Source organism: Protopterus annectens, chromosome 13.part0 (genome assembly GCF_019279795.1).
Source record: "Protopterus annectens isolate FY-2018-M chromosome 13.part0, PAN1.0, whole genome shotgun sequence".
NCBI lineage: Eukaryota > Metazoa > Chordata > Ceratodontiformes > Protopteridae > Protopterus > Protopterus annectens.
The window spans coordinates 265,773,062-265,792,593 of NC_056747.1; the positions used below are offsets into that span (position 1 = coordinate 265,773,062).

Genomic DNA, 19,532 nt, shown 5'->3' on the forward strand with positions numbered 1-19,532 from the left:
TTCATAAAATTGTGTTTTCTTGGCAAATTAGTGGCAAATCATTAAAGACTGAAGTTAGAAAATAATGACAGGCATTTGAGTTTCAGATTTCATACCCTTTAGAAAATTCATACTAATGTAAGACCTACTATTCTATTATCTTTCTAAGTTTATAAGAGCAATATTTAAAAATTGTCCTTATTTTTGGGCCTTTGTCCCACTTCTATGTATGGCTTTATCCAGATTTCTTGCTCTGAGGTTGAGAGGTATGACAAATGTGTCAGGGCCATCACAGTCAGCCAGAGACATTTCAAATTGTGACATACTTGTTGCACCCCACTCCCCCATGTAGTGACTCTGGATGTGTCCAAGCAAGGCAAGGAGCAGTTACGCAGTGTAAATGTGTAGAGTATCCCCCCATCCAAGGCAGACACATGTACTACAGTGGCTTTTCATATGTCCTTGGATTTTGCAGAATGGTCTGGTTTCTGTCATATTTTTGTACTGTTGATTTATGCTTATTACTCAGAAAGTGCCTGTTGCTCTGTGTTTAAGTAGCAATGCTTTAATGACCATCAGGTAAGCTTGTCTGAGATCATAAGATGCAAGTAAGCTTTAATAAGCATACTGTTAAAGAATTGCCAACATTGAAAGCCTTTCTGTTGTTGCCATGCAGAGAATACTTACATAACTAGATAATGTATAAGCCTTGGGTATTGAAATGCATATGACAGTATTTGTAATAAAAGACAGGATTACGTTATTTTAAGAAGCTCATTACACTTGTTGGAGACTTCCAGTCATCTCTGCAGGCTTTACCCGTAAACTAAACAGAATGCCAATTTATCATGTGTGGTCCATAACCTGTACAGTAATCCTTTAAGCAATGTATCTTGAGCTTGTTTCTTGTTTGCTTTTCATTTTTTACTTTGATAATGTTTCCCCATGAAACAAGTAGATAGATGTCAGGCAGCAGGTCTTTTTTGGATAAGAAACATTTTTACAAAGTGGGGGCATCACAGAGACTGCTACTTTCAGCATGTTACTTGGTACTTTAATAAAGTGGTGGTGCTGCGGTAGCATTGTCACCTCACAGTAAGATGCTGTCCGATTTGATTCTCAGCTAGAGCGTCTTCTGCGTGGAGATATGCGTGAATGGGCGTACCTTCGTTGAAGGTTGTGCATCAGGGCTGGTAACTCGGCACGTAAAAATCAACTACCAATCATTAGCAGACCGGAGTTCCGCTGTGGCAATCCCTAACCGGGAAAAGCCGAAAGACACAACAAGACACAACAACTTGGTACTTTAATAAAGCTGAATATAAATTATAATTAGAACTGCAGTGCAAGGAGAAGTGGTTTGAGTTGAATGCTGCTTGATTTTCTTATACTTGATTTTGACTGGCATTCCAGTAATGTATTTAAAAAGTAATTTATTTTTTCATGCCTCACAACCTTTTTGTTTCCATCTAGATATTAAGTAAGCTGTCATGCAGCCAATGCATTGAAATATTTTTTTCTTCTACACTTCATTTTGTTTTGATTGTACTCTCACAATGATGGCTTGGCACTCAGGGCAGCGTATGTAGTTAAAGTTAGTTTTTGTGGTTTTGAGTATAGCTCTTCCCCTTTCTAGTTGGCCGTACCCCTTCCCATTGACCCCACTCATTCAGCTGTCTCCTGCAGCCCCCCTTTGATTTGAAGTCACCAGCTTCTACTGTTGCTAGTGTATAATATTAAGAAAAACAAAATTACCTACAGCGGTTTTGTGATTACTGCAGTCTGTTAAGATTTACCCAGAGTGTTGTTTACAAATATAATTTGTATTTTATAATTAAAATCTACTTGCTTTAAAAATAAAAATCACCAAGGGACTACAGTTCCTTTAACTTCCTACCTATCTTCAACCCTGACCATTTTGTTGAGTGTTTTTTCTGGTCAAAGACACACTAACTGGCTCTACCCGCTTTGCTCTGGATCTCTCCGCTCCCCTACCCTACTCACATTTCCCCAACCACCCCGGCTATGCCTAAACTTATTCCCAAATAGCCACTCCCCCAAAGTAAAGCAATCCTATCACAGCTAAGATAAATTCAAATTTATATAATTGTAATTATCCAATTAAACTGTATCATACTAATGCCCATATATCCCACTCAACTTGCTTAAATACCTGTTACTTTACATCTTTTAGTGTAATAAGTCATAACCAGACAAAAGAATAATTTTAAATCTCCCACATATCAAAACTTAATTACAACTTAAAATTATTCATACCACCGGTAGTATTATTACTTTAACGAAGACATATCTGAAACATTAGTAGTAAGAAATATGGTACTCCTTGAAGGCTGAGGCCGAGACGTCAGAGATACAATAAATTGTGTGGTGGATACTTTTGTTGCTTCTTTTTTCCTTGTTACTCTGTGGTTGTGCTTATGATCTTACAACCAGTCTCGGAAAAAATCTTGGAATTCTAATTTTTTATTACACCATTTATTTCTTATTATTTATAGCTTAAATTTTACCTTCTGCTAACTTCCCCATGGTTTGACAAAGTAACATCGAATAATTACATTCTTATACCATATTTTTCTCTCTTTTTCAGTTTCATCAATTTTTATTTTCCACATGTATTTTTTTCTGATAACATTTAATTTTTTCATTTATACCTTCTTTTCTCTCTTACTCCTTTTACCATATCTCAAAATTTGTTATGTTTACATTTAAAATCTGTGTACAACTGATATTTAATATTTTTTTCATTTATCCACTTTAACACTTTATATAAATTTAGTGAAGCAACATACACTTCTGGGTTAATTAACTCTAAAGCTCCTCCTTCCTTGTTTACATACAAAATTCCTCTTTTTACTGGATTCAGTCTAGAACCTCACAGAAACAATATTTACTTTTCAAATTCAGTTGGCAACATAAATACACTTGCTAAACATGCTATATTTCTTATTAAAACTGAGTTTATCAAATGAGCCTTTTCCCTAAATGATAATCTTTATGTTTTCCAGAAAATAGAAATTTCTTTAAACTCTTCTATTATTTTATCCCTTTGAATTCTACTTACATTCTCATTCCTAAATTTTATACCTAAGTCAGAGATTTCATTCATTGTGAAATATATTCCCCCTATCTTAACCTCATCTCCTAACTCTTTACTTCTCCTCTTTGTTTAAAGTCATCCCTATTGCTTCTAAGCATTCATTAAAATTAAATATTACTTCTGTAATCCACAGCTTGTTTTTTGGAATTGCTAGATCATCATCTGCATAAGTTAATAACATTGGAATTCTTAACCCCTCGGGTTTTGCATACTTCATTTTATAATTTACTTCACTTACAACCGTTTAATAATAAAATGTTTACTTTATTATTTCTATAAGGAGGTATATTTTCTCACTTATATTGTATTATTTCATTATTTCCCATAAAATGTCTTGTCCTATTGTATGAAATGCCTTATTAATATCCCCTATCATAAGTTTAGTTTCTACTCCTCTTCTGTTTATATCATCCACAATCTCTCTTACTAGTAATAATTCTTGACATCCCTTCCTTTTTATGCTGTAGATACTGTCCTCCATAACACTTTCATCTGTTTCAAATCTATTCTGTATTATTTTCATAAAAATCTTATAATCATTATTGTTCAATACTATAGGTTTCCAGTTTTTCATTATATTTTACTCTTAAAAAATCTACCAATCAGAACTATTTTTATAGAATGTTTTCATCATATGATCCTTCCATAGCTGCATTATTAATCTTGTCCTTATTCATCTCATGCTTTCTAATTTATTCTTTTTAATCCTTTGCCTATTTTTATATATTTCTTATTTAACTCCATCCACATTGCTAGATGATCCAAAAAGCCTGTTTCAATTGTTTCTCTGTCCCCTATATTTAATCCTTCAAATATTATAAAATAATCTATTTTGAATCTGTAAATACCCCTTCTGTAAGTCCATGAATTTTTATCCCAGAGTATTAATTTACCACATCTCAAAACTTCTAACATTTTTCTTACATCATTTCCTTTATTTTTACATTTTACTCTTAAATCATAATTAAAATATCATGTCACTATAATATCTGTATTTATCACTACATAATCTATAATCCAGTGAAATAAACTTCTCTTTTTTTACAAGTAACATAACCATAAAATGCTATAATTCTAGATATGTTTTACTTTCATTTTAAATCCATAGTAGTTAATCTTCCCATTCTTACTAAAGTTAAATCTAATATATTTACTATATTTTTACAAAAGTTTCCTATTCCAGAACACCAGCCTTTTCCTAAATCCCGAATTATCTTACCTCCTCATAATTTTTCTGTTTGTAATCTTTCTTCACTTGTTAAGAATCTTGTATCTTCTAAAACAATGACATCTGCATCACATTATACCATTCCAAAACTCCAATCCTTTCTTACCATATTCACAGAAAGTACTCTAAAATTATTACTTTCCTTTTTCCTTACCTTTCTAGAAAGTATAATGTTATTTTATTTTTTATCCATTTCCTTTCTTTTTTCTTTTATACTTATCCCTTTAAAATTTATTTTCCTATCTTTTACCCTTTACCAGTATAATTCTTTTTTTCCTGTTACAACTTCCCAATTCATATCTTCCTCATTTCTTATTTCAGAACCTTCTTCTATTGCTTTCCTCCTTTTTTCTTCTTTCTTTGTCTTCTTTATCTAATTTACCTTCTATTTCCTCTGCTTCTAATGTCTCTGCTCTTTGCTCTTTTTCTTCAAGCTCATTATTATTTCCAGTCTTACACTCCATCCATAAATGCCCCATTTTGTTACATTTATAACATTTCAGTTCACATTTTCTTCAACCATGACTCGGTTCACCACAGATATAACATTTCTTTTTGTCACAGTTATCAAATGCCTTTCTTTTTACAAAACAAAAAACATGTTTTAGGTTGTCTGTAGCATTTTATCTCACTCATTTCTTTTTAACATTTATCATACTTGGGATGTGTATGATTTTGTCCTTTTCTATATTTAGCACATTACATTCCAACACACCAGTCCATAAACCCCTTTTGTCATAAACCTTTGCAATGTCCAGTACTCCTTTACATAAACAGTGCAAATGTTTTTTTAAAGTCTCTATTTCTACTTCTGTTTGAAATTGTACACATTTTTTTTATTTCCCTGTTAAATGCTTTTATTACATAACCAAGGATTACCATTCTTTTCATATTCTTCAAATAAATTTTCCATTGCAAAAGCAGTCTCAAATATAATATCATAAAATGTCAATGTTTATAAGAATAAAGTTCTTACCTCCTGGGCTTTGACACCCAAAGGAACCATTAAGTTGTCCCAGTCTTCATACCTTTCCAATTCTTTTTCTTTATTCTGAATCTTTGCCACATACTTCTGCCTTCTTTCTGTTGCTCCCCTGGCACCTTCTTTCACTTTTTTCTATATAGCATATTCTTTCTTTTTCGCCAGCATTCTTCAGGATAGACTCTGCTTCATCTTTTTGCATTTTATCTATAATTTAACCCCAGAAAACATATCCTTAATTTTCTGGCTCACTCTACAACAGCATTTCTTTCACTATATCATCCTACAACCTTCTTGACTGCAGGGCTGTAATTACACTACGCTTGATGGCTCATCTTTTTGGTTTCAGCAAACATGTTTTGCTGAAAAATGACTTCAGAATCCTCCACAATCGTACTGGTACTCCACAGCACTGGTGTTTGTCTCTATGTCTAATGTCATCTTTTCCACATTACACATCATCCTCCAAGCTGTCACTGCACTAGGAATGGGATGTTTATGCTCACTTGTTGCCACCAAACCTATGAGTAAGATAAGTTCCCTGATACCATGGCCAAATTTCCCCTTCATAAATTTAACTAATTAATCTATATAGAGTACTTTTAAAGTAAAAAAAAAAAAAAATTCAAATGACATTTTTCACATTATACTTTCAGTCAGTATTGATTACATTTTTTCTGAATTCCATTGTACTTATGATCGACAATACTAATCGAAGTGATGGAGGGTGTCACAATTGGGATGTTAAATTTTATAGCAGGAGTATATCAGTTTTTATAACAGCCACCATAATAGTGAGGACCCAATCTAAGATGCTCTTACCTTGGGTAGGAAAACCTACTAGCTGATATAAATTAATAATAATGACCAAGTCAAAAGTTTTGCTTCATGTTGCATTGTTGAATTATGAGGAGTGCAATGTGCCAATAATTGAAGTCTCTCTGAGAAATAAATGTCTTTTTAGTCACAATGTTACATAAAATATTTAGAAGGACAATGTGTTGATCAGAATTCATTCCTGATTTCTGTAGCACTGTACAAGTCTAATCCTAGAAAGACTTTGTATGTTGTTAATATCAGCCACCATAATATCATACCTATGACCCAAAAAAGACAAAATGCTCTTGAATGGTGCAATGAATTCATAGTGGTAGTGCCTGATAAATGCTGATACTCATATTTTATAAAACCTTTTTTAATATATGAGACATCTGTTGTGATAAGCGAATTAAGGTTGTACTGGGAAATTAAAATATTTAATTCATAATTTTTACAGTGCAGAGTTCTATCATTTTTGTAATAGACTGTCTGAGTGTTGCCAAATCAAGCAGAAACCAGCAAAAAGATGTAATTTCTTTGTTTCAGGTTAAAAAAATGACAACCATATCTGTAGCCTTATAATAACTCAAGTACACAAGATCTCTGGAGAACAGGAGGATCATTCACTACCTCTTCCCAAGTTGTTATTCCTTTAACCCTTCTGTAATCTAAATATATGGAGCCAATGGTTAACATATCTGGCTTCTGTGGATTGTGAATTGTTAGTCATTTAATCTTGAAGGAGGAAGATTTTCACAACAGGCTACTTTAACATCATTATTTTAACAGCATTGTTGTATATGTTAAATGAGACAAGTATATTTTGCATGGAGTATGTACAAGACTGATGACTCTATTAGGAATTATTATGCAATCATATGCCTTCCTGTTTATCACCAGTTGAGAAATTAAACTGCTCATCTCAGTAGTATGTAATCTCATTAAACTGGATACTGCTATTAGTTCTGTGCCAAATTTAATAATGGATTTGTCTATTTTTTAAATAATTTTACCACCAGAGATCATAATGCTCGCATACATCATTAGTGAGCTATTATTTTATGTCACTGGTAATCACCTTTTATAGTTTATGCTACAATTTGATTTAAGTACCATAGCCCCTTCCTGTTATTGTACATAGATAAAATTATGTAACATGCTGAGAGAAAAAAAGATCAAAACTGTTTTGTAGAGGTGTCTATTTGATTTTGGTTAAACATGCTGCTATACCATAATCAGCATGCTTGATGTTACATAACAGTATAAATTGGTGTCTTAAGATAGTATATTCATTTTCATGATTGCACAACAGTATCTCTATCCAAAATCACTTACAAAGTACATTCAAAGTTATGAGCTCTCTGGCAAAAGTGAGTCCTAACTGCCATTTTAATTTAACATCTGGTTTTAATAGTAAGATATACCAAATGGTTCATTCATTTTACATTTATAAGGACATTGTTTTTACAGCTAAAATAACATCATTATTTGAACAGCATTGTTGTATATGATAAATGAGACAAGTATATTTTGTGTGGAGTGACTAAATAATAACATTCTTTGTGAAAGTCATAAAATAAAGTGCTATGTTCTCCATATGCTGCATTAAAAACTGTATGAAAAGCTGAAGAAAAGTAGAAGGCAATGTTTTAATTTTGCAATGACCATGGGCTGCTTGCAACAACTTTTCAGCAGCAATGGAGAAATGATCCCACTGCTACTGTTTTATACAGGTCAAAAATATATGTCACTTTAAGTGGATATACATCAAGATGTGTTGCCATTATAATAATAAAGTAAAATGTGCATCAAGATGTGTTGTACCATTATAATAATAAAGTAAAACGAATTATCATGTCCCAAAGTGTAGTTTGTAATTCTAAGATTTATTATTTTACTATAAGCAGTGAAACAAAGTTCATCTAAAATGTAAAATTACAGCATGCATTGCTATGGTATATTAATGGCTTACCTGTATTCCAGGTCTACACTGCATAGCTGTGCCTAATATACAAACTATGGGAGTCATTTTTAAATTACTTCAGTTAGTTGAGGGAATAACCAAATTTTATTTTGGCTAAGGGTACAGGAGTTAGTGAAGGGGGAAGGATTTCATGATCAAATTAGAATACTACATTTTTTTGTGTTTAATTTGAACCCATTTTCAGAACAGAAGTGTGAGTTCTTGCTGAAGGGTTTGGCTATCAGAGGGAAATTTAAGAATCCCAGTTTGCAGACATCTGCATAATTAGTTAGCCCAAGGTCCTGGCCCCTGGTCTGTAGATTGTAAAAGTAAATTATGAAAAGGAGGAGTCCCAGTACAGAGTCTGTGGGGCCACCACTGTTATCTTCATACTTTCTGATGTGGCACCTGCCATTTGCATTGTGAGGGGATCTGTCCTTTAGACTGTTTACTGTCCATCTTTCCACATAAGAGATATATATTTAAAGAATTTAGTTTATTTGCAATGCCTGCATGGGGCACATTGTCATATTCCTCTGTCAGGTCAAGCTTTACCATGTGAACAGCATGACCATTCTCGACAGCCTGTGTAATCCTGTCAAGGAAGTTAACCAGATTTATTAGGCAGGATCTTCCCTTTCCAAACTGCTGAGAGTCAAACCTAATAAGATTTATAATTTCATGGTTTGTGAGGTCAGTTATAATATGTTCCATGGCACTATTGATGAGGCTTGTCAGGCTGCTGGGTCTGTAATTCCCGTGGCTGATAGTAGGGTCAATCATATGTAGGGACATCACCACTGTGATGCCCCAAATGTCAGAGACAAAACATGTAGCTAAACTTAATTTGAACAGTTTGAGGCATGTTTCAGTGATGGTATGTTTAGTGCTATTTATTAAACATGCAGATATATTGTGCGGCTCCAAGGAAGTCTTTCTATCTTGGATAGATATATTGTCCATCTCCAAAGAATAAGTATTTTCTCTCTCAGACAGCACCCTCTGTACATGTTCCTTTGTGATAACAGGGCATGCAAGGTTTTCTGGGCTATGTGTGCTTTAGACAGACGTATAGTATATCAACAATATCTATTGACTGAATGGAAGGTGTCATTTTGCATGAGGATGGAACAATGCTGTATGCTATTCCTGTTTCCTAACATAGTTAAATAAGGATTCATAATTGTCCTTAGCCTCAGATGCTAACCTAAGTTTATGAATTAATTTAGGAGACACTAGTGGCATTTCCATGTTCTTAATAATAATTTTTATACTATCTGTGATATGAGAGGTTTTTGGATCTGCAGCATAATTTGATACTTTTTCTCCTCTTTTTGTAAAGTTTACTAATGTTGGTGGACCACAAATTTGGTTGTTTTTGATTTTTCCATTATATTTTACTATGGTTGAGAATGCCAGCTCTATGCATTTATGAAAGTTGGCACAGAACTCATTTGTGAAGCTATCTGCTGTGTCAGCATTTAGGCTTATGCTAACATAAATGAATTTTGAAACCTTACCTTAGAACTGGAAGAGGATAATGTGTTTGAAATACTTGAATTCAGATATATTTGCTGAAAGGGCTTTGTGGATTTTGAAGGTGAACGCAACAAGTTTATGGCTTGACTTATCCAGGGAAGAAAATAAGACAGGAAATAGTGAATGAAGTGACTGTATTTGTACGGGCCAGATGAAGAATATTATTTCCTCTAGTGGGTTGGTTAGCTGTGTGTTTGGTTTATTACATCTAAGAACATCTGTGCATACCCTGCATTAGAGGTATAGGTGCTCCAGTTTATTGAGAAGTTGTTGAAATTTCCCATTGTAAATGAATTATTGTTTATTGGGAGTTCATGAAGTTCATTTAGGAATCTTACATGATTATCGGAGGACATGGAAGGTGCCCTGTAACAGGCTACAAGCTGATAGCTTGTTCTGTTTAGGGTGATATGGAGATGTATAAATTCAATTTATGGCTATGTGAGAATCTGGCTAGAAGGTGATATGATCCTTGACAAATATGGCGATGCCACCACAGTTAACATCAGGCCTGAAAGATGGAGCTAAAACACAGGTGTGAAGGGACTGTTTTCATTGCATTTAAATCAAGTTTTAGTAATTATACAAACATAGATGCTTTTCAAATGCAGGAGACCCTCAAAATTGGGAAATTTGTTTTTGAGACTTCTGGCTTTGGGGTGAATCACCTTAATGTTATCCAGTTCCAGTTTTAATATGTTTGTTATGCTGGATTCTGACTAAAAAAGGCACTATGAGGGTAGCAAAGCCCTTAGCCAGTATGCAGAAGCCTTGGGACAAGAAGTGCAGGTCATACTTTGGGAAGCAAGTTGGACTGTCAAGCAATTTGTCCCGTGTTGATACATGCTGAATCTTCCTGCAATTATACCAATTTTTTAAACAATTGCTGAAGCCAATTATCTTTTCTTTGTACTGAGGCATCATTCTTAGAGAAGGAAGAACTCCACTCAGGACCAGGTCTTGCTTGCATTTGCACATGCATGGAGTAGAGCTGCATTATGGTCAAATGGGGCCCCAGGCAGGGTAATGGACTAGGTCCCCCCCAGCAGCCATTCCAGTCTCCCATTACTTGGCTGTCTCTCTCCATTTATTTTAATCACTGTTCATACCTGTCAGTCTGCATTCTATTTTCTTCTTTTCTTTTACAATCATTTCAAAGATTTGGATTTAATTTAAAACCTTTATTTCAGATTTTATTGCACAAACTCTGATGGCCATTAGCTAAACAAAACAGTCTCGCATTGAAAACAGACTTAGCATGAGTAACAGTAAACTTTGCTTTCCTTGAAACAAACATTTACTAAAAATGCAGCTGGCTACTTGTGGATTAAGTGTATCTTGGATCCCAGGCTGCATTCAAACCATGGGTCCCCTGAACACATTTTTAGGACCATGCATAAATGCATATATTCTTTAAATCACTTTCCTAAATGTTTTATTATATTTCTTGCTTAGTACAGCAGCATTTGTCAGAGTGCATTTTAAATGTAGTTTTGAACATTTTTTCCAGTAAACAGTGTAACAAAATGCATGAACCAATAATGACAAACATATCCATTTCAGTGCATTTCAACCATGAAAGGGCATATATAGGTATTATGATAATCCACCAATATTCATACTCAACAATTATGCCCTTTTTATCAACTGTGTACACATATCTGATTGTGATAAAAATGGCCATGCTTCACATAAATGCATGCTAGCCCTATAAAGACAGACCAATCACTATTAACTTTATCAGCTCAGCAGTGTCATCCCCCAAACCTAGCAATTTTAGCTACATTGTTGTCTGCATCCTTCTCAGATGTCTGTAAAAAGCAATAATGACCAAAGGCACATACTTCAAATTTGTTTCACTTAAACACACACTAGCCAAAGTATTCAAACTTAATTTATGTGCAAACACACACACACACACACACACACACACACACACACACACACACACACACACACACACACACACACACACACATAAAACACACTAGTCCTGCAAAGCTAGATTAAATACAATTTAAAAATGACCAGATGAGAGCATGAGGTACTTTCATCCACAGTGAGCTCTCCCAACCAAAACCACCAACAGTTACTGACACATTACTGGCTGTGTACACTCCTTATTGTTATCAATCCAAAGCTACTTTATTGGTCGCTTTGGATGAGCTACGTGGAATTGTATAATAATCACCATCATTATACCATCCAGCCATGTGTAGCAGTTTAGATAGAGGAGTATTTATGACAGCATAAGAAATATTAACCACCTGACCTCAGCCCTCCTTTCCTTCTCTCATACAATAATTCAAAACCGTAATAACAACAAGCTCTCCCCTGCCCTTTTCTTAGATCTTTCCAAGGCGTTCGACATGGTGAACCACCAGCTATTACTATGTACACTAAAAACACTCACACTAGATAACCAAGCAATTCTCTGGTTTCAGTCCTATCTAAGTGTAGACAACAAGCTGTATTATGGAAGGGGAACCTATCCACCCTATTACCAATCACCCTTGGAGTCCCGCAGGGGTCCATATTAGGACCACTCCTTTTCTCCATTTTCATTAATGACTTAAATACTGTCATCCCAAACGCAACTTGTAGTCAGTACGCGGATGACTCTACCCTTTTGTGCTCTGCTACCTCTCCAACAGATTTACAGAATTTATCACAAAGCACCTTTAATAAGATCGAAAACTGGCTCATTCACCGGCGTCTCCTATTAAATCCAAATAAAACAAAGCTGTTACTCTTCACCCCTACTCGTAAAGTTCCTTTGCCATCAGTTACCATAAAATCCAACAATGGAACCATAATTTCCCCAGAACCTAAAACTAAGCTATTAGGCATATTAATCGACAACAATCTCAAGTTCGATGCTCACATTGACCGAACTATTAAGACAGTAAATAAGAAACTTGGCTTTTTATATAAGATTAAACAATTCCTTACCTCATCTGCTAGGACTTTGATTGCCCAAACTCATTTACTTTCTTCCCTGCTATATTCCTCTCCTATTTTTACAAATCAAAGTAAATCTGACCTAAATAAACTCGCTAGCTGTTACAATAGCATTGCCAGATTTGCCACAGATTCACCATATAGACAACACCATTGTCTGAACCTTCAAGCTCTAGGCTGGCTAGAACTACCCTGTCAAATTCAGTATAATCAATTAATAGTTGCACACAAAATTTTCTATCAACCAGAAATTATACCCATACTTAAAATATCATCATCCCATACAGCAACCTAAAAACACTCCTCTCTTCTAATAGAATGCTAGATCAAACTGTTAAAGCCAACTAATTCACTGGTGTCTCTCTATTTACCAACTCTGTTGGAAAAATCTGGAACTTACTTCCTGATGAACTCACTGCAGTCCCCTCTTTAACTCAATTTAAAACATCTCTTAAAAAACACTTAAAAATGCATTGGCTATGCCTCTGTACAAACCCTGACTAACCCTTTATCTCTTAAAACTTAGCCTCATGTTGAAACTATCATAACTATAGCTCTTGTACCTCAACTGATTCAGATGTTTGATTAGTTAGTGTACTGCTGAACCACAAGAGAACTTACAGATCTATGTACAACTAAAATTACTATGTTCGTGCATAAAAGTTCATAATTCCCAAACCTGTTGTATATTCTGGCATAACCGGAATAGCTTTCTGCAAGAATTTCTGCATAAAGTATATGTGTCAAATTATGTAATTGTTCTTGTACAAAAGTGTTTAATTGTCAAAGTCACACTGTCTATATGTATGTATCTATGGAGCTTTTCTCCCCGGGCGTCCGCTGAATATGGACCAAAATCCAGTCGTACTTTCCCGGTTAACAAATGTAAAATAAATAAAATAAATATGCACAATCTCAACAGAAGTAAGTCATCTAAATAATTCCACATTAAAGAAAAATATTAATAATGCAGAGATTGTTGCTGACAACTTTGCATTTCAGTGCCTCCTCTACAGGTGCAGTGCCTGCTGCCCTTGAAGAATAAATTGCCTGTGTGGCATTAAAAAATAGTGTGCTGGTGATATTACCCCAACGTTTCCTAAACTAAATCAACTATGCAATATGAAATGTCTGGCAAACAGCAACAACAGGTTCATAGTTACTAAGCATGCAGTTCTGCGGACCATTAAGGACCCTAGCACAAATTCCCAATTGATCCAAAGCATTGTCTGGTTAAATGCCTTGCTCAGTGTTCTACAGCAGATAAATTAGGGTGGAAAGATTCAAACCCTGTTTCTTTGAGACAGGAAGCAGCTCATTAAGTCCGAGCGTTAGTCCCAACTGCCAGACTAAAACTTTTTTAACTAAATACAAAAATCCTTTACAATCTGATATTCTAGCAGAGACTGTATCATAGTAGTATGCAACAATGACTACATAAGGGATGATGAAGAGCTGAAGATCAGATGGTTCTAGTTATTCTAAATAATACGGTCTATATGATCTGACTTGTCAAACTCTTTGCATTTAATGTAGGCTCTAAAGCCACTGCAACAATATATTACTAAAATGCAACAAGTTTAGACTATATTACACAATCAAGGCCTATAAATTAATTAATTCATTGTTTAATGCAGTGACTTAATTAATTATTTAGTGCAATGAATAAAACAAAACAGTTACAAACAATATTGCTGTAGCAGTAGCTTTTGTTCAACAACCCACAAGTCAAACATAAATCAGAAATACTACTGCATATAGCATATTGTTTTATTTTTATTTTTTGGGTGGTGGACTTACATGACACTTGCATTCATTTTTTACCTCTGCATGTCTTCTGTAGCAGACTGCTAAGTTAACAGTACTACAGGTTTTGCATGTACCAGATCTTAATCCCCCCTTTAAGAAACTGGGTCTGGCAGTTGGATTAAGGTTCTTACCCCTTGTATGAGAGTTTGACTCTGTGCAAACCCCATAACATAAAGGACATTTTATACACACACACACACACACACACACACACACACACACACACACACACACACACACACACACTTAAAACTAATGTAGTTATGTTTTTAATGCTTGTATCTGAAATACACACTGCTGCAGAAGAACACATACCCTTAAAACCAATGTGTTTGTCCTGTTCTGTTGATACATACACACACACTTAAAACCAATGTAGTTCTGTTTTTAATGCTCTTACCTGAAATGCTGCTGCAGAAAAGCACCTGCCTTTAAAACCAATGTGCTCGCTGAACTCCTTTTCCATTCTTAATGCTGCAGATAAAAAATACCTGCTTGAAATTAAATCTCGCACCATCCCTGCATGCACACTAGCTCCCACTTCATTGGCTGAAAGCAAGAAGCAGCAGGACATTAATGGTGGTCATAGGCAAAGCAGGAACCTTTTCATTTTTTTTTAATTTTTAAAGCAAGTGTACATCTGTTTACCAAAGTAAGAAAACTTTTTCATTTTTATTAAATTTTAATGTTGTGACTAGGCTCCCCACCCCTACCAGCACAGGATCTAGGCAGTTGCCTAAGTCACCTAGTGCTGGATCTGGCCCTGGCATGGAGAGTTTCCAACTTGTCTATTTGCATGTTCCTCAGGGTTTTGTGCCTCAGGTCACTCACTCCCACATGGACCACCACCACCACATTATAGTCATATATTTCAGGTGAAAGAATCTTTATAGCCCTTCTGAAGTCAGTGACCCAGAAAGATAACTCACCATTACCCTATCTTTGTCTAGTCTTGTGAGACGACAGTCTGTATACTTAACTATTGAGTCACCTATCACGGAGACATTTTTGTCAGTACATGGGGTTTAGAGTAATAGTTTTGCAATTTGATTTTGGTGATTTATTCTTGTAGGTGTACGTGAAAGAGATTTGCTATTGGAATTACATTGAAACCTAGGGCCAGATTTCAAAAGAGATGCTCTCAGTTTAAGTCTCCCCTGATCCCAAAAGACTTGCTGCCAGTGTAAGTGAATTACTTTGGTGTAAGGCCTATATTATAGGCTTATACCGTGGCCAGATTCCAAAACACTTGCTCTCAGTCTGCTTTTATACTAAGTGGTCACTTACACTGAGATCAATTCTTTTGGAATCGGGCCCTAGTCTTCTTCGTTATAGGAGGCTTTAAGTAAAGATTGTTTTTACAGCCTCAGCATAAGACAGCTTTATTTATTGTATTTTCATCTCTTTATTGGGAAAGTCTGAATGGGAAGTCCGGAGAGAAAAGCTCTACAGTTTAATCAATTTTACAAACAGATGAAACACCACATATTCACAAGAAAACACTATTTACAATAAATTTATAAGTGTCTACATTGGGCATGAGTACAATCAAATGAATACTGCACCTTATACATGCTGTAAGTTGGGAAGAACAGACCCCATATACTGAAAAAGAATATTCTGCAATAATGAACTAGAACAAGAAAAATCATGACTTCTTGGTTAATACAAATTTACTCCTATATCATATGCAGGACACAGGTAGGAAAAGATTTATAAGATGAAGAGGGGGTAGCATTTAGTAAATTGCGAAAGGCAAGCATTATTTAAGAATGCATAAGAAGTTTGTGGAAATGGGGATGTACGAAAGGAAGAGATGAATGGATGGAGGTTTGTTAATACGGGAAGTTTGAAGGATGAGAAATGAAATAGTGAGCTGTGAGGACAGCATATAAGACACTCCCATGGGGAGTTAGACCATGTTTAAATACAGGATTATTTATGCATTTGTAAGTTTAGCCTAACTTAAGGATCCACAGGGCTATCTTTAATGAGCACTTGTAATGTTCAATGAGTCTTTTTGAGCCTAGCCTGGGGATGTAATTATGTCTGAATTGTGGAGGCTTGTACTGCTCACTGACCAAAGATTTTGGTGACAGGGAATTTTCCAGATTAATTAAATATCGAAATTATTTGTGTTGAGTATTAGTTTATTATCTGTGAGCATAAGGCAGTTTCTACACTCCCTAAGGATACATAGAGCTAAGAGGCTGGCAACAGAAGGGAAACAAGCAGGCTGACCTACTATTTTTGTCCAGTGATTTGGAGAAGTTAGATGAGAAGCATACAGAATAAACTGTATGTGACTAGTTTAGTTAAATTGTCGAGAAATACAACTAAATGAGTTAATTTATTGGGATACATAGAGTAACACAGAATAAACTATATGCAACCAAATAAGATGTTTACTAGAGGAATACACAGACTACACTATTAGTAAGACATAAGGTAGAATAGATTTTGGGAGCTGGTGAGGCTAAAGTAACTCTATGCAAACTAAGAGTCCTTGCTGGCTAAGATGATAACTGCGAAGCTATGAACTGTAAAGGACAGCTTTAGGCTGCAATAAGGACTAGATAGCAATCCAAAAGATCACTGTTATGGACAGAGGATGGTTCTTGTAGCATCCATTGGTAGCAGCTGATTAAACAATGTCTGGCAGCAGGTTCCGATTGGTGAAGTTGTCCATGTCTGTATAATACATGTCACAACCCCATGGCACTACATACAGCAATGAGTAAGCACAGGCAAATTATAGCAATACAGAAAAACAGGTGAAGAAGCTCAAAAAGCACACTGGCCAATGGTAAACAACACACTTAAAAGCTCTAAAGCAATCAGAGGCCTAGAAAAGTCCTGGTTCCCTCTCCTCTTACTAAATAAAACCAGCAAACAATTTCTTAGTAAAGTTACTTAAAAGTACAGAAAAGTGTAATGGTAATGTGGTACACTTACAAAGCTCGCTAGTCCAGTCAAAATCATGAGTTTATACCACAGAGTACACCAGATTAAAGCAAATGAGGCCATGCAAATTTGGGCAACTTACAGCAACACTAAAAAAAGCTGAAAAAGCTCAAAACAGCACAATGGCCAATAGCAAATACCATTCTTAGAAGTTGCTTTAAGCAATCAAAGGTCTTGAAATGGCCTGGTTCCCTCTTCTTTCATTAGAGTAAAACCAGCAAACAATGTCTTAGAAAGATTACTTAAAAGCACACAAAAGTATATAACTATATTACAAGTCTTTAATGGCAGTATATGAAACCATTTTTAACAAGTTAGTACTATCATCAAAAACACTGCTGTATTACAGCATTACACTTTTAGTTTGTTTTTGTGCCTAAAGATACCTTGTTTGGGAACCACTGCTTCGTCTTCTTTTGGCATTTCCCGGTTAGGGGTCGCCACAGCGGATCACCTGTCCACTCATGATTGGCAGTGGAGATTTACTGTGTCGAGTTGCCAGCCCGGCGCCCAACCTTCCACTGAAGGCACACACATGCACACACTCACACCTAGGGCCAATTTAGAGTGTCCAGTCCACTTACAGCATGTCTTTGGGATGTGGGAGGAACCGGAGCACCCGGAGGAAACCCACGCGACCACAGGGAGGACATGCAGACTCTGCACAACCACTGCTACAAACCAAGAATAACTATTATTCAACATAATGAAAATATAACAAAATGTTTTATTTTTATGTCAGTATCAGGACAATAGCACAACAACATGACAGAATCATAAAAGGAGCAGAGCAACATAATGGGTTCAGACAAATGTTATAATAGTATATAGTATAAGGAAATCAGGGGAGAAGAAAAAGGTTCAGCAACACAATGAGATAAAAACAATAATGCAAAAGCAGTGACATCAGGCCACTGCTTCAAACATATGATGTCACTAAAATGTTTTATGACATCATGATAATAGTGAAGCAACAGTACAGCTGCATGAAGGAATACAGCATGTCGCTAGATCAAAGATATAAAAACAACACTAGAATAGTGGTAACACAACATGACCAAAAATAATGGAACCATAACATACTGATGCAACGTAACCAAAAATAATGGAACCATAACATACTGATGCAACATGACCAAAAATAATGGAACCATAACATACTGATGCAACGTGACCAAAAATAATGGAACCATAACATACTGATGCAACGTGACCAAAAATAATGGAGCCATAACATACTGATGCAACGTGACAAAAAATAATGGAGCCATAACATACTGATGCAGCGTGACCAAAAATAATGGAACCATAACATACTGATGCAACGTGACCAAAAATAATGGAACCATAACATACTGATGCAACGTGACCAAAAATAATGGAACCATAACATACTGATGCAATGTGACCAAAAGTAATGGAACCATAACATACTGATGCAACGTGACCAAAATAATGGAACCATAACATACTGATGCAACATGACCAAAAATCATGGAACTATAACATGCTGATGCAATGTGACCAAAAATAATGGAACTATAGCATACTGATGCAACGTGACCAAAAATAATGAAGCCATAACATACATACTGATGCAATGTGACCAAAAATAATGGAACCAAAACATACTGATGCAACATGACCAAAAATAATGGAACCATAACATACTGATGCTAAATCAAAAACACAGCAGCACAGAGATATCAAAATCATATTATTACAACAATGGTACAATGGTATTAATTGCATTAAAACAGTTGAATAATAGGACAGGGTCAGAGAATTGCTTTGACTTCATTATGGTATTAGCACAAAGATGCAGCTAAGAAGTCATCTCCATGGTAACAGTACCAATGACTGAAAATACCAAATATGTACAATCATGGAAACCAGTTTACAGACATAATTTTCAATACGGTGCAGAGTTTCAGTCAGACAAGCTACCATTAGAAATATTTCAAAAGTCTGATCACAGAAAAGAACCAGGATATCAGTGTTAAAAAAACAACAAAAGAAAAGAAAACAGCATAGTAAAACACTCAGGGTATATCTTGCATAACCACTTGACAGAAGTAATGTCAGCGTGCTTGCTGTATGTAGGGATCTCACACATACATGAAATACGCCTCATAATAATAAAGCCTCATGATTATCCCTTCAGTCATGA

General features: G+C 35.3%; 1 protein-coding gene across 1 annotated transcript in view; it reads left to right on the plus strand.

Moving 5' to 3' along the window:
* Positions 1 to 19,532, plus strand: part of LOC122787228 (excitatory amino acid transporter 1-like) — a 339,397-nt gene that overhangs the window by 42,477 nt on the left and 277,388 nt on the right. The gene's annotated exons all lie outside the window — the stretch shown is intronic.